Here is a 16,662-nt window from a genome sequence, read left to right as displayed (position 1 = left end):
AAAATAAATAAAAATAAATGATATATTTTACAGAAAGGAAACGGGAAATAAAAGAAGAATCTCTTTGGGTGCACTCTTCCTGCTGAGGTAGAAATTAAGGGTTTTTTTTTTTTTCCACAGTCAGTTTACAATGTGCCGGTACAGCAGAAACTCTTTGTTGTAAAAATGCTAGACACAGTATTTACCATAAAAGGCTAAGTGTGATGTGTTAGGATTTGGTGTTCAATTAAGTAAAATTATTACATTCTAAGGAGTCTGTAAGTAGTTTAATTAGTTTAGAGCCCAAGTCAATAAAACCAATAAATTTAACTCCCATAATGTTCAGCTACTTAAGCACTGTTCCTCAGCAAAAACCTGTTCTCCTGACCTTGACCAGCCTTTTCAAGAATGTGTATTAGGTGTAAGAAATAACTCAATAAGCAAGCATAGACCACGCAACAGAAACTATTTCTCCATGGCTGGAAAAGCATTTCAAAGCTGCTAAGGGAGAGACATACTAAATGATAGAGAAAGAACAAACAGTAGGCCTAGAAGGGAGCTTTGAGATCATCTAAGAGGAGCTTTAAACTGACCCATAACAAAGCTTAGAATCAGATAAGTTAAATCATTTGTTCAAGGTAAGTGAATGGTAGAGATTGAAATAAAACTTCTAGTCATTCTGAGTATTATGTTCTTCAACTGTAAAATACATATGCTCACCTCATTGAGTGGTTATGGAATTTAAATGAAGCAATATAGATGAATGCACTATTTTAAAGTTACAAAAACATTGCAATAAAAAGTGGCATAAGATCTTGTAAAGAGAACCTGAATTTAAGTTCTAGTTTAACCATTTATTGTATGAATTTGGCAGGTCCCCTCTCATCTCTGAGCCTGAGCTTCTTTACCTTCAATAAAGTAAATAATAAACTATTCCAAAATCTTAATAGTATGGCAAGGATCTAATAAGGCAGATAATACATGGTAAAGGTCATAGTAAAGTGTAAAGTGCTAAGGCAGTGAAAGACAGATGTAACTAATTTCCATGTGGCCTAACCTATGCACAATATTACAAAGAAACAGCAGTCCAGCCAAAGATATGTACATGTGCACATGTGCACATGTACACACACCTGTTAGTGTCGGTATGTTTTTTAAATTCCAATTTAGGCATCCTAGCGGATGAGGTGGTATCTTGGTATGGTTTTTATTTGCATTGCCCTCATCACTAATAATATCGAGTCTTTTTATGTGCTTATTGACCATTTGTATGTCATTAGGAGAAATTTCCATTCAGTCCCTTTTTCATTTTTAATTGTATTATTTGCCTACTTATTGTTAGTTGTAAAAGTACTTTTTATGTATTGGATACAAATTCCTCATCAGAAATATGATTTGCAAATATTTTCTCCCATTCCATTTGTTGCCTTATTACTTTCTTTCTTTTTTTTAGCTAACAGAGTTCACCATTTTATTTTCACATTTCACAATACAAACAACAAAAATTTTTTTTGTCCCACTACTCCCCTCCAAAACTATTTTCTCTGATAGGAAAAGGGAGTGAGTCTTCTTTGTCATGCTGTTAGGGAACATCCCGAGTCACAGCACCACGATCTCCTGGTGAAGTAGAACAAGTAATACAAAACTGATAGAAAGAGGCTCCCCTCTCTCCTTATCTGTCTGGTCGAGTCATTCCAGGCCAAATGGGCACCATCATGGGACGGGCAGGAGGTCTCATCATTGGTGGCCCAGGCATCATTGGCATGTGCCCTCCCATAGGTGGCCTCATTCCAGGAGCAGGTCCCACTGGCATCATCCCAGGAGGAGGAGGACCCATCATTGGCATCATGGGAGGGCCCCCCATATGGGGTGCTGGCATCATACCAGGGCGAGGAGGACCCGGAAGACTGGGGGGAGGTGGAATCATTGCGCCTGCAGGAGGAGGAGCAGAGAATGGAGTAGGAGGTATCTTTCCTTGCTGAAATGCTGCAGTTGTTTTGTCAATCAGGCTCTGAGCCTGCTCTTCCATCCATTTCTGATAGGAGTCTTTCACATTCTCTTTGTGTTTCCTATCACTGCAGTGTGTCTTTCTCACAGATGGAGAGTCATGGGTGAGGTATGTATCGCAGTAGTCACAATAAAACTTGGGCATGTCATTGTGCAGGCCGTCGGCCACTCCGTCCCGCACCACAGGACCTTATTACTTTCTTGATGGTATCATTTGTAGTGCAAAAGTTTTAACTTTGATGAAGTTCCAATTATGTGGGGGGTTTTTTTCCTTCTGTAGCTTGTGGTTTTAGTGTTTTTTTGTCTCAATTTTTCACTCATTCAAATACATGTACACAATAAAAAGAGGTTTAAAACTAGTCCAGGGACCAGGGACTACCAGCTCTAAAGCTATCCTAGGCACACTGGACCTTGGCTGAACACCAGGAACAGATCAGAACTCTATACTATGTGAATTCATTGACTTTTTTCTTCTTTCCTTTTTTGTTTTTAAATTTACTGATTTCTGTGTTCTTTCACCATTCCACCCTTCCACTCACACCATATTTCACCCTTAGTTTTTGCTAAAGTTCCTTTTAAAAGGTTCCAACATTATCACAACTGAACTAAAAGGGAAAAGGCTACATCTCTGCCAAGATATGCTGGGAAGCCAGTATGTTCTCAATGATCAGATGTCTTTGCGGTACTCCTTCAACTAAACTGTTCAGAAGGGCCAGTATAGAAAGTATGGACCCACAATAGGCAGAACTGGGTAGAATCATGACTGTTTTCTTTTTTTTTTTTTCTTGTGTGAGTACCAAAATTGCAAGAAGAATAAATATCTAAAAGCCTGACAGAAGGGCCAGGAAAATAAATATAAGAATTCAAGCTTTGCTCAGTGGCAGCATTATAGCCAATGAGGTTTATCTGAGGCATGATTATTGCTAATTGAAAACTTAAGAAAATAAAAGAACGCAAAAATACATAGTGATCTATGATGATTTTGCAAAGGAACAGATTGTTCATCATACTTCAGAGGTTATTAATAGGTATTATCACCCAGTACTTCTTTTCCAAAATAGCCCACATCTGCCTAAAGGAAGACTGGGGTCATGTTAGGATTCTGATTCCAGCAAAACAGAACTAGACTAAACTAGAAAGTTTTAGTCCCAGTTCCCTAATTACATATTTGATTGGTCTAGGCTGGTCAAGTTACCACCACCTCTGCTTCAATCAAAATTTGTACATCACAGAGTACAATCATGGCTTCTACAGTAAGGAAAGCTGAAAACCTACATAAGATGAGAACAGGTTATGTAAATGTCACAACCTGGTGGGAAGGGTAGTGGTAGTCTCTCAGGTTACATAATCTCTGGGCAAGTCCACAGTCTATAAAGTCTTTATATTTAATGAATTTGTCTCATGAAGAATCAGTAGATTTTTTTTCTAACTTTTGCATGCACACACACACACACACACATGCACATACATGCACGCACATGCATGCGCACACACGTACACATTCCTACAGATCACTTAAATTACCACTGGGATTATCAGATTTAAAATAACTTTTTTATAAATACATATCACAAAATAACCCCAAATTTTGAGGGGTTTTGTGTTGTGAACTTATATTACATTTAACTTTTTTCAAATGAATAGTTTCAAATTGCATTTTCAACTGGGAGTATGGATCAGTGGTTAAAAACAGGAAGTTTGATGAGTAAACTCGAAACCAGTGAAAATACAGACGATAATGAGGGAAATTCAGAAAACTCTGAAATTGTCCACAGATGTGACAGTTAAGGAGTGGTTCCTAAGTTTTCCCACATGAACCTGGTAGTGGAAGGCATGATTGCAATATCTTGTCAAACAAGCAGTAAACCAACAGAGAAGGCAATCAGAAGCTGTTCTCACATGCTAATTTAAAGTGTTTTCCTTAGCATTTTGGATATTTAAGTTTTGTGTCCTTTGTTCAAGAAATCCTGGAATGATAATTGCCTGAGACCATGATGCTAACATAATTCTTTAAAAAGCAGTCATGCAAATTTTAAGGAAGAGCACCAGAATTAAATGAAAAGCACAATCAAAAAGGCTATACAGTATAGAAATTGCTTCACGGTCCCCTCAAAACAACTGTTAGAACCTCTTTAAATAGCAAGGCCTATACACTAGAAGAAACTAAAGTGAAGCAGAGGGCAGCAAGCAAAACAGTATATGTCCAGTAACTCGTTGCTATGGACATATAAACAACTATTTGGGAGAATGAAGTGAATTAGACTTTTTTGCACTTGCATTTGAATTAAAACATCAGTATCGTTAATTTGGCCAGCTCCTCAGACTTTGCTTCCTATATTAATGATATATTTGATGGTAAAATAATGGGTAAATAAATTTTCACTGAGTAATTGGCAGGTATTCAAGTCTAAGACACAAATCTTTAGGAGGGTGACAACCATGGCTGAGCCATCAGAAACCCAAAGGCCCAAGTAATTTCTGCAAAATTCACCAAAAGCATACTTCCTGAGAGCTTTCTCCTGATTTTCAAAATGTGTTCAGTGGAACTATTCATGTTCTATATTATCTTAAAAGTGTGTTTTACTCTCATTTTTCTACAATTTCATGATGAAATGGAACTTTTTCAACCACATAGATGTAAGCTGCCCTAACTAGAAGAAAGGCCTGGTTCATCTTAAAGAACTCTTTAAAAGCACTCTTTAAAAGCATACATCATTTGGCCTCTTGAAGACCTCCTGGGAATACATCAGATTCTTATTTAATGATTTAAGGTTGTGAAACAAATGGCTTCTGGAAGGATAAGCTATGACTATTATCATATCTCAGCCAAGGCAAGCCTATTGGTCCTGATGTGACTGAGTGATCTGGCAAACAGGCATTTTCTGAGGTGCTTAACTTCCTCTTGGATCTCACCCTTAGAGAAGTTCTGTCACCCTAGTGAAGACTAGGAAAAGCTCTCTCACAAACTGCAGTCCACAAATAACAGGCTTTTATTGAGATCATTAGATACCCAGTACTTACAGTCTTCAAAACCTTAGGCCCCTCCATGTCCTTAGGCTGCTTTATCTCTGCTTATGCAAAGTGAAAGTGACTCTACCCAGTGAGAAGAGGAATAGCAGGATCTCCCATCAGCCTGCCTGACACATGCTAGGATTTGGGCTGCTCCTGTGATGACTTAGAGCCTTTTCAGGACGCTGTCATTTCCTCTCTATACATCTCATTCTGATCAGGGCATTTCCCTTATTTTCAATAAGAGGCAGTTTGCCAGCATATCTTTTGTCTTGGCATATTAATCATTATACTCTGCCAAGAATTAGAGTGGGATTAGAATGGAGACTGCTTTCAAACCCCCCTCACGGTGACTGTATAATCCTAGTTGTTGCTGCTTTGCTTAGGACTTACACTTCATTTCCTACTTTTATGACCCAATCAGAAAATAATTATCTCATTCCCAAATTAATTGCCTTTATTTTTACTTCTCATTATTCACTCCTCTTTTCTCTTTTGCTCCTCATAAGCAGTGGTTCTGTTGTGTATAAAGCATTCACTTTTACAAGTGGGTCAGTATATCGAAGTTTTGTTACTTTAATTAAGTCCAAAGATATTGAGGGCCAACAACAATAGCTACTTCAAAAAAAAAAAAAACGGACAAATGTATTATATAGTCTCAAAAAGCTATTGTCTCATGGAGAGAGGATGGGTATGTGTGAACAGTATATAAATAACCAGTAACATGGGGAATAATGTGAGGATGATAAGTGCAAAGTCTTTGTTGGGTCAAAGGAGAAAGAAGTTCCAGGTGTTTGGGTGATCAGGGAAAGCATCATGGTAGAAATGGATTTGGCAGACAGAGACTACTTAGGTATCATCCAGACCTAGGTTGAAAGGTAACAGAACAGAAAAGTAAGGACATGTTAAAGGAAGACAATGGTATCACTTAGCCAAAATGCAGGCCATGTGTAGGAAAATTTTGACATATAGGTCTTTGAAGATAACTTGGACTGTATGTTCCCTACTTCATTTTCAGGGAAATAATAAAACCATGAAGATTCCTGAGCAGGGCAGTGTCTTAGTCTGAGAATGTCTCAGGAAGGAGAACGAGCCAGAAGTGTGTAGGATCAACCCAAATATCCAGGGCAAGAGTTGAACACCTACATATCAGGAACTGCATGAAGTACCTTGATAAATATTATTTCATTTAAAGAAAAGGGGGTATGAGAGGCATAACCAGGGCCATGGAGAAGAACCGGATTACTATATCTTGAGGAGTAAGTATAAGATGTGAAGTTTTCATCCACTCCTCTCAGTTGGCCATGTAAGGTATGTTTTTTTTTCCCCGTTTTATAGGTAAAAATACCAAGACTCCATGAGCTTAAGTAATGAGCTCAAGGCAAAAGTTGTAGTAAGCAACATAACCATGATTTGAACCTAGATGTATAAATGCTCTTCCTGCCTTGGGTTCCAAAAAGCCTACAGAGCATAAGTAGTGAGCAAAAATAAAAAATCACTTGTGAGTTTTGAAAGATGACTCATCAATAGCGGTGTCATTAATAAAATCAAAATAAAGAGAGAGTTTAGAGTTTGGTTAGTGTATGTTAGTGAGCTTACTTTTAAATATGCTGAGTTTGAAACCCTGGCTTATTACCTAAGAAAATTTTAGCAACAATTGGAAATTGCTAGGTTTTTGAATCATCAGGAAAGAGATTTTTCAGATGAAGGAAAAAGAGATTAAAGGTAAAGCAATGTGAGTAGATGAGGAGTTACTGGAAACAAAGAATGTGGAGACAAGAATATCTTCAATGTGGATCAGAATGAGGGAAAAAAGGCAGCTAGTTAGAGAAAGAGTGAGACAGAAGTTCTCAGAAAAATGAAAGAACCAGCAGAATGTGGCATCACAGAGGCCATAGGAGGAGAAAGTTTCAACAAGTGAGATTTCCACAGAGGGTACAAGGTGAATGGAGCCTGAGAACAATTTACTAGATTTGTTGGATATGAAACTAGGTTTGTTGGAAGGTGGTTGTACAAAGGGGTAGAGGTGAAAGCCGGATTAAAGGGGTTAAGCAGTGAATGAATGAGCGAGAAGTGAAAGCAGAATGTGTACCTTTTGAGATGTTTGGTGGTGCATACAAAATAGATAAATAGTGGCCTGCTGGAGTAGCAGGGTCAGAGGTGGGCTATTTTAGGCTAGGGAGGACCCTTATCATATTTGGGCAGAGGAGGAAAGATTGAAGATGGAAGAAAATGGGACCTAAAATATGAAGTAAAACCAAGAGGAGGTAAGCAGTAATGGAATTAAGAGCAGTGTTCTTTCAAGAAAAAGAACAAATTATCTTCTTCTGCAGTAAAAAGGGATCAGATGGCTACCCTTCAGGAGATATTGAGAGAATTCAAAAGGACTGGCCTCATTCTCAGTAAACATAAGGCAAAGAGCTAAATAAGACAGAGAAAAAGAGGCTTTCCCCCAAAACTTTGGAGCTCATATTCTAAAAGGTAGAAAAACATTTATGTGGGCCAGAAAATGGGAACTCAGTTTTGAAAAGTTACCAAACTTCAACAATTTCTTCAGCTGATTTCCAAAGAATCTAAAATTGTTATTCTCTAAAAAGTACATATCTCTTCCCTTGGACTGTATAGTTATAATTTGGCCAATGAAAACAGTCTTTCTAGTTGTCAGAAATGAAGCCACTCTGTACTCTCATCTGTGCTCTTTTGAGAAGTTTCGAGATACTTCAGTAAAGTTTGTCAGAGGAAGTGTTGATCAATGTTTATTTTCAATGGCTATCAATTACATAGTGGTTTTTATTAGTCTACAAGTAACAAATGCTACCTCTTAGAAAAACATTAATACTTTACATGGATTAGCAACAGAACTTTAAACTCAGTTACTAGAGCTATTTTCTTACCTCTTTCCACTTTCACATTTAATCACCAAGAGCTCACATTCATTGGTTTGGTACTCCATGTTGGGTGTATAATGTATGTGAATGATATTTAAATACCATAATAACCTTATAGCGTATTCTAATTATTATTTCTAGTTTGTATAATATATAAGCAACTGAGTCAAGTACCTTCTCCAAGGTATCAGAGCTAGTAATAGTAGAACCAGCCTCAGTCCTGAACAGACTTTAAAGCCTGTGTAGCTAAAGACTAAATTGTAACACCTCACAATTCAGTTGAATATTTTGTTATATACATTTTTTTCTGCCTCTCTAATTTCTCCAGTTCCCTAAGAAGGCTTTTGTCTGTCTCCCTCTTTATCATGAGAGTATATATTCCTCAAAATCAGACACCAAGTCTAGTATCTTTGGAACAGACTCTGAACATTGAACATCTTCAAAAAACATGGAAGTAAACTGAGGTAAATTAAAACCAAAATTATTAATCTTACTTTATTTTTCATCACATCTTCTTTGTTTCCACTATACTTCCTACACTCACTACTCCTTCCCTCTCATGGTTTCAAGAAAATACCCATGTTTGGGTATGTGAATATTATTGTGAAAATAACACTGCAAAACAGCTTCTATAAACAAAACTGCTTAAGTCAAATGTGTAAATGCATTGAAAATAAACACAGTCTTCTTATCAACAACCTGGAAGAGTTAGAGATGAGAATTTCACTCCATTCGAGCTGATGTTCACTTCATTTATTCAACAGTGAATACCTTCTATTTGCTTGACCCAGTTCCTGACCATTACAAGTTCTCAGACAAGCCAGGGAAATAGATAGATAGGTGTCTTGTGATTATAGAACAACCTAGTAATGCCAGAACAGAGGTGGGGAGGATAGCTGAACAACAGCTTGATGCTATTTTATTAGTAATGATAAGTATTTCAACCTAACTTCCCAAATGGGCTCATTTCCTTTTTGCATCAACATGAAGCCTCAAGTGAAACCACACAGTGTATTTCATTTCAAAATGAAACTCATGACACAGCAAAGCAGTGAATCATCCTCAGAGGCCATGAAATTTCAATCCCAATGGTTTAAAGAAAGGCTGGGTTTTTTCACATCATTAAGATGTATTATATATTTCTGAGCTGAACATTTTTATCACCTATTTTAATTTACACAATGATTGTCAAAGTAGCTAATCTTTGTGCTATAATAATAAAACCTGCAACTCTCCACATCACTGAAAACTGAGTTTGAAACAAGGAGGAAATGGAGTGAGAAAATTATTTTTCTTACTGACCTAGATAATGAAGGACATTAAACATTTGATCACAATTTTTCCACAGTGACTATTCTCATGGGTTAAACCTGTATTATTATTTTTACTTTATTGTGTGCCCTATAGAATTTTGGTAAGTTAACAAAGGCTGTATTTTTTCACTTTGGAAAGCCACTCATTGAACCAAAAAACAAGAGCTAGGAAATCTTACAGTGCAGTGTGAACACAGGTCAACAACACATTTGGTATTCATGAGGATGCCCTGAATGTAGCTTCTTACAATGCGTGATGTCATAGCTTCTTTTCTGTTTCCCACCCTCCTTTTGAAAAAAGAAAAAAACAACACAGTGATTTCTCAGTCAGAACACAGATCGTGTGAACCAACCACCCTTACACACCAAAACAAATCCATGTAACACTGAAGCAGAGTCTATCTCAGTAATGCAGATACAAGTTCACCTTTACCTCAACTTTTACCAGATTTTCAAAAAGTATTCTTGTGTATACTAGAACATACCAAATCTCACAATGATCCTGTATCATCTCAACCTCCACATCTCTTTACCCCTATTGTTACTACCTCACTATCATGCACATGCATTCCCACTTCAGGGAGGCTAATCTACAGTTATGTGAAGAATGTACAGACAAGTGAGTCAGAGATGTTAAAGACCCTTCCAGAGGCCAACACTAAGGATACAGATCACATGCAAACCGTGTGATAGCTTCCAATGGCACTGACATTCATCAGGACAAGAGGTTTCCTCAATGTAGTCCTCATTGGAAAAGCCTAATGAATCACCCACTATATGAAAAGCAAGGAAATTGATGGCCTATATCCCGCCTTATTATATTCCATGTAAATGAAGAGGTGACAATAAACTAGAAAGAAATGCTTAGATTTCACAACTTCTGACAGTTTGATCTTGGTCGAAGTCAAGGTCCTTCCTAAATTTTTATCAGCTAGATTGATGAGACACAGAACCACTTCTATTATGACATATCTTTGTCTATCAAACCAATCAATTTTAGTGCACTCCCCCATCAAATCCTAGTCTTTTCTTCTTTCTTTACAATGGAGACATATCTTACTCTGGGGTTAGGTGGGTCAGCCCATAAAGTGAAAATATCACATAATTTAAATTACCCTTGAAAACTCCTTGAGTTCCTCCATAGAATTCAATGTTTTCTGTAGGTGATTTTATCAGTTCTCCTCTATTTTTTCTCTAGGGCTTTTAATTAACTTTTCAGTTCCTACATGGAGCATGTCGATAAATCCTCCAACACCCACTTACCAAATCCCTTGAAACTCTGTTCATGGAAACCCTTAAAATTATTAATACAATCTTTTCATGGATTGTCACAAAAGACATTGGCTACTTCAGGCTTGATTGAATCCTCTGCCTAAGTAGAATGGACAAATAGCCATACAACTACTCATCCCAACATTTACCCCATCTTTTGGTCTCCCCACCTGTATACTATGCCTATTCTCTTTTATCTCCTTCCCTCCCTTCTCTTATTTCTGCAAAGTTCAATTCTGATAAATAAATTGCTCCTAACATGAAAATCTTCTGTATTGAGAGAATATTCTTTCTTTTAAGATATTTTTTAAAGGTTTTATTTATTTATAAAGAGGGGGGAAGGGAGGGAGAAAGAGAAGGAGAGAAATATCAGTGTGTGGTTGCCTCTTGCACACCACCAACTGGGGACCTGACATGCAACCCAGGCACATGCCCTGACTGGGAATTAAGCCGGCAACCCTTTGGTTCACAGGCTGGTGCTCAATACACTGAGCCATACCAGCCAGTGCGAGGCAATATTCTTGAAAAACATTTATAAACCCATTTGCTCTCATTTATTCATTCATTCATTCAACTCATTCATTCATTCATTTCACAAATCATCATTTTGCATCAACTTTATACAAAACAACTTTCCATGCACTCGAGGGATACATCAGTGTTCACCATAGGCAACGTCCCTGCTCTCAAGGAACTCACTTTTCAACAGAGTAGACAGTAAATATGCATATACCTAACAGACTGTCAGGCAGGAGTGTTAAAATTTTGGGGGGTGGGGGATAGAGTGGTCAGACAAAGCCCCTGAAAAAGTAACATTTGAGGGGAAAAAACTAAATAAGTAAGGATATCTGAGGAAACAGTGTTAAAGATCGAGAGAGCAGCATGTGTAAAGGCCTTGAAAAGAGTATGGGATTGGAATGTTCCAGAAACAACAAGGTAATTATGGATGAGGCTGAAAACTCAAAAGGGAGAGAGAGGTATGAGTTTGAGATTTGGACAGAATCCAGAAGGACTTCTGGTTTTTATTCATGAATGCTATGCAAAGCCCTGAGCAGAGGATCTGTTTGAGTGGGGAGGTAGCATGGTCTGACTGAGGAAGGTTTTCTTTTGGGGCAGATTTCTCCAGCTATGAAGTAGAGTGGAGTGGGGGAGAGGTGTCTGGAGTGTGGAAGACAGAAGACCAGGAGGCTTCTCCAACCCTCTATCATTGCCTAATGTCTCCACATTTCCAATGTTTGCCTTTTCTTTCAACGCAAACAATTAAAAGATTTCTAGCTAAGTTTATTATCAAATTACATACACACCTTTCACACCATCCTCCCCCCACCACCACCACCACCACCACTCTCTAGGTCTGCCTTCTTACCATGAAATCTGCTTTGAACCTGGGCATGAGAGTGAAACTGCCTGGTACACAGCTGCTTCAGTGCCTGGAAGTCATGCAGATTCACTGAAAACTGCCCTCTTACTAAGTTAAGATTCTACCTTTTCACTTTATTTTACACGCAGAGATTCTGGCAGCTTCATTTAAAAACATAATAGCTTGAAGTTAAAAATTCAATGCTTGTTTCTACTAATAAAATATGTATTTAATACGGAGAATAACTTTATCTCTGAATCAAATACCTAGAAAAAATTATCTTTGAAAATTTACCATTTTGAAAGGCTTTCAGAAAAATTGTAAGTGATCTGCTAAGTTGTTAAAATCTGATTTTTTGCCAGACTTGATGGCATATACACAAACAAAAAAAAAAATGTTCCGTTTATATTCTCATTATAAGGAACATAAGAAAGCAAGTATCCTTCTCGTGGGGAAAAATGACTCTTGATAAGTTGATATGTTCTTTTTAAAATTTTAATTTATTTATTTTTAGACAGAGGGGAAGGGAGGGAGAAAGAGAGGGAGAGAAACATTGATGGGTTGTTTCTCACATGCCTCCCGCTGGGTACCTGGCTCCCCATAACCCAGGCATATGCCTTGACTGGGAATGAACTGGCAACCTTTTGTTTTACAGGACAACATTCAACCCACTGAGCTACACTGGTCAGGATAGTAAATGGATATGGTTTTACAACAAAAGACCTGTTTCTTCAGATTTTTAAAAAACTAATTCAATATTTTGTTTTACTTTCTTTGTTAAACACCGATCTAGATAGAATTTTTAGTGGCATGAGAAATCTGTGAATATAAGTTTTGAATCCATAAAAAGTAATTTTGTAACATTATCTTGGACATATTTAGAAGCAAATAGTAAGTTTTTTAAATTAAAAAAAAAGAAAAAGGGCACCTGAAGTAATGCAAAATTAAATTATAGTGCAAATGATCATCACTAAACTCCCCATTTCTCATATATATGTGTGTATATATAGACATATATGAGTTACATACATACATATTTATAAACTTTTATCAAGTTTTCCAGAGATATTTTTGTTTAAGCTTCTGTGAATCCTAACTATCACCTAGCCACCCAAAATGTCATCACACCCCTGTCCTATTCACTGAGTACTGCTGAACTGCCTGGGTCTATTGCCTGCTGGGGTCAAGAAAGTAAGACTTGAATTTTTAGGCAATGTGGGTACACTGAAGATTTCAGATAATCAAAAATAATGTAATTTTCCCACATACATTTATTCAAACATTTGTTGTACACTGTGCAACAGACACTGTGCTGGGCAATGAAGATACAACCAAAAATAAGACATAGCCTGTGGTCTCCCAGAACAATGTACAGCTGGTAGAAAAGTAGCTGGTCGGGAGCTGAGTCTGAGGGCAAAAGGCAGTAGCAGCCTTTTGTAGTAGTCTGAGAAAGATGATCAAGTTAAATGAAATCCGAGAGACAAGTGAAAGATAGAGTTAACAGGACTCTGTCAGCCATTTTACTGTCAGGTTTCCTTTCCTTACCAACTCTCAGGTAACACCCTCCAGGATTTTCCCCATGGATGTTTACAACACTTCAGAACTCTGTTAAGTGATCCAAGTTCAGAGAACTACCCAGAGTAGGCTGCTTTATTTGCCTATAACTAAGTGGAATAAATATTGCCAATGAGTTTAGCCAAGGATTTGAGTACCTGGGTGTTATGGTAACAAAGAAGAGGGAACACATCCAGAAAAGGTATGAAGTATAAAGTTCTGTTTTAGAAATCAATGAGGATAAAGTAAAAGTACAAAAGTTCATATTAAAAAGACACTATTCGTCACTCTCAATAAAGTACTACAATACTTTCTCATACTTCAATGAAAAAAGAAAAGGTTAAGGTTTTGGCACAGTCTGAAGTCTGGCACTCATAATGTTTAACCAGTCTACAAGGCTGCCTTTCTCCTAGGATCTCCTCAAAAGAAAATGCAGACTGCCTCTTGTCAGGGGGAAAAAGTCTTGAAGTGCTATTTTGTTAGCTTTTCAGAAGCAAACGAATAGAACAGGATTAGGCTAGAGACACCAAGTTTCCCCAAATTATCATCTGATAGATTTAGCCACACAGAAAAGAGAAAATCTAGTTGTGATGAAATGAGCCCATCAGTGGGGAGCAAACATCATCTAAGTGTGTCTTCTAAGTGAAAAACTTATACAAATTTTTTAGGGTTTTTTTTTCCTCTATTTTATTGTTGACACTATTGTAGATGTCCCCATTTCCTGCCCCCCCCAACATTTTTTTAAATGGTTGATCCTACTCAGTCTGGCAGCTAATTTACAAAGGTCCTAAGTCAAGTCTAAGTCACAGTGAAGGCAGTCGTTACTGTGCACAGATTTCTATATCCAACCAAATAATTCCGATTTCTTGATCTTTGCAGGTAAGTGACTGTGAATAGAGAAATGAGAAAAATAAGATCTCCAGAGCCTGTTTATAGGCTTATTTTCTTGGTTACTTATCTGCATAACACACCACCCAGAAATGTAGTGAATGGCATAAAACAACAAATATGTTATTATGTTCCTTCATGCTGGTGGTCAAGAATTTTGACAGAACACAGAGGGATGACTTGTTTGAGCTCAGTGATGTCCAGGGCCTCAGCTTGGTGATTGCAAATACTGCCAGGTGACTCAAAAGGTATGGCTGGAAGAGCAAAACAGGAGAATCCACTTCCCATGTGGTTTCTTTAATCACAAGTCTGGCAGTTAGCCAGGGATGGGAAAGACAAGCTCAGCTGGGGCTGTTGAGCAGCGTGCTGACAGTGTGGCCTGTCCAGCCTGGCAGTCTTGAAGTAATCAGAGTGGTTCAAGGCTCAAAGGAAAGTGTTCCAGGGAACAAAGAAGAGGCTGCATGGCCTTTTGAGATCCAGTCTCAGAGGTTACTTAGCATCATTTCCAGTGTGCTCTATTGGTTAAGGTATTCACAAGGCCACCCAGATTCAAGTGAAGGAAACATAGACCCCAATTCATGATGGAAAAAGTGTCCCAAAAAGTTGCAGCCATGTTGTTAAATTGTCTCAGTTACCTTCCACATAAGAGGCCGCCATCAACAGAAATACAGACCACATTATTTAAGAGCATGAGGGGATGTGGGAAATAAGGAAAGTTCTAATCAGGTACATGTGAAGTGAAATGAAAGGACAGTTCTTGCAAGAATAATTACACTGGAGCACACCAGGAATACTCAAGATCTAATTTTTATGTAGCTCTGTTACTTGGAACAGGGCTTCCTGATGTGCATTCTTCCAGACCTCCATAAGGGCTGTATGGCCCCTTTGACTAATAGTGCCCCTAATGTGCCTCCAGATCATACCATTGTCAACACCATGGAACTAGCATGATTTACTTCAGGCCAGTCCTTATACATCAGGTCAAAAATGAAGAACCGGTACATTACCACAGCTGAAGAATCACTATGGTATGAATGTATGAAGGCAATTTTACCCCTGCTGTGAATACCTATCCTGATTCTTCTAGGTCTGTGGAGGGGAGGAGGAATCAGGGATTCCTATAGTCACTAGCCCTTCCCAAGCCACCTCCAAGCTGTTTAATGTCACTCCCAGTGGGTTCATGGAGCAGAAAGGAAGAGAGGAGATGAGCAGTGTAAGGGGCCAGGCAAAGATCAGAAAAATATTGCAGCAAATTACATAATTATGTAACTATATCAATAACAGATGAAATAAACTCTAAGGCATACAGCTTAACTAGAGATGAAGAGCGTCACTTAATAATGACAAAATGTACATAGTATATAAAAGAAATAAATTTAAATTTTTTGTGTGATTTTTGATACAAACTCAAAATATTTAAGAAAAGGTTGGCAGGAAAAAATAAATAAATGCAATATTATACAGGGATAGTTTAACAACTCTCTGTATCTGATAAATTAAGAATACAAAAAAATCAGCAAAAATATATATAAATTTAATTACATAATATGTAATTAACAAGCAAAGTTAAAATTTGAAATACAGAGATAAAAATATAGTTTAAAAGATCCAGCCAAGATGGCAACATAGGCAGACATGGCTAACCTCTTCACACAACCATATAAAAATTACAACTAAAATATAGAAAACAACCATCAGCAAGAAACGTCAAAAACTGAGTTGAATGGAAGTCTGACAACTACGGAATTAAAGAAACCACATACAGCGAGTCACGTAGGAGGGGCACAGATGTAGAACGGGCTGGTCCCACACCCACATGTGATATACAAAAATTTGGGAGGGATATCTCAGGAGTGAGGAGACCCAGCCCCACACCAGGACCCTTAGTCCAAGGTTCCAATGACAGGAAGGTATGTCCCCACAACTTCTGCCTACAAAACCCAGCAGAAATTGAGTTGATGGAAGAAACTTCTGAAGCCCCAAGCAGTTACTCTTAAAGAGCCCATACATGGACTCACCTGCTCACTCATGCTCCCTCTGGGCTCCAGCACTGGGATGGCAGTGTGAGGGGTACCAGTGGTATGTAGGGAAAAACCGAAGTGTCTGGCATTGGGGTGAGCAGAGGCCATTGTCTCTTTTCTAGGTCCTACCCCCACAGAGCTGGTGGGCTGGTGCCTTTTCTGAGACTCCATCAACCTGGCTAATACTGTTTGACCTGCCTTGCAGATACCCAGAGACTCCACCCCACCCAATTTACAGCCCCACTTAAGCTGCTTTTCCATATGAATGGTTGGTCTTGGCTACCACTTCACAACTTCCTAAATCCTATCACACAAGCAACAGCTGGCTTCAGTGAGCTCAAGGCCCATCAATACCAGCAGCCAGCCTAGAT

At 38.1% G+C, this 16,662-nt stretch overlaps 1 non-coding gene and 1 pseudogene across 1 annotated transcript; one reads left to right on the top strand and one right to left on the bottom strand.

Annotated features, from left to right (window-relative positions):
* Positions 1-1,532: 1,532 nt before the first annotated feature.
* Positions 1,533-2,160, bottom strand: LOC150021433 (U1 small nuclear ribonucleoprotein C pseudogene; annotated as a pseudogene).
* Positions 2,161-2,852: 692 nt separating this feature from the next.
* LOC150021432 (U4 spliceosomal RNA) lies at positions 2,853-2,989 on the top strand. The gene has a single exon (XR_016513594.1). It is a non-coding gene; the product is annotated as a U4 spliceosomal RNA (small nuclear RNA).
* Positions 2,990-16,662: the final 13,673 nt, after the last annotated feature.

Source organism: Furipterus horrens, unplaced genomic scaffold (genome assembly GCF_987537825.1).
Source record: "Furipterus horrens unplaced genomic scaffold, mFurHor1.1.pri manual_scaffold_1, whole genome shotgun sequence".
Taxonomy (NCBI): domain Eukaryota; kingdom Metazoa; phylum Chordata; class Mammalia; order Chiroptera; family Furipteridae; genus Furipterus; species Furipterus horrens.
This window is presented reverse-complemented; position numbering and strand designations above follow the sequence as displayed.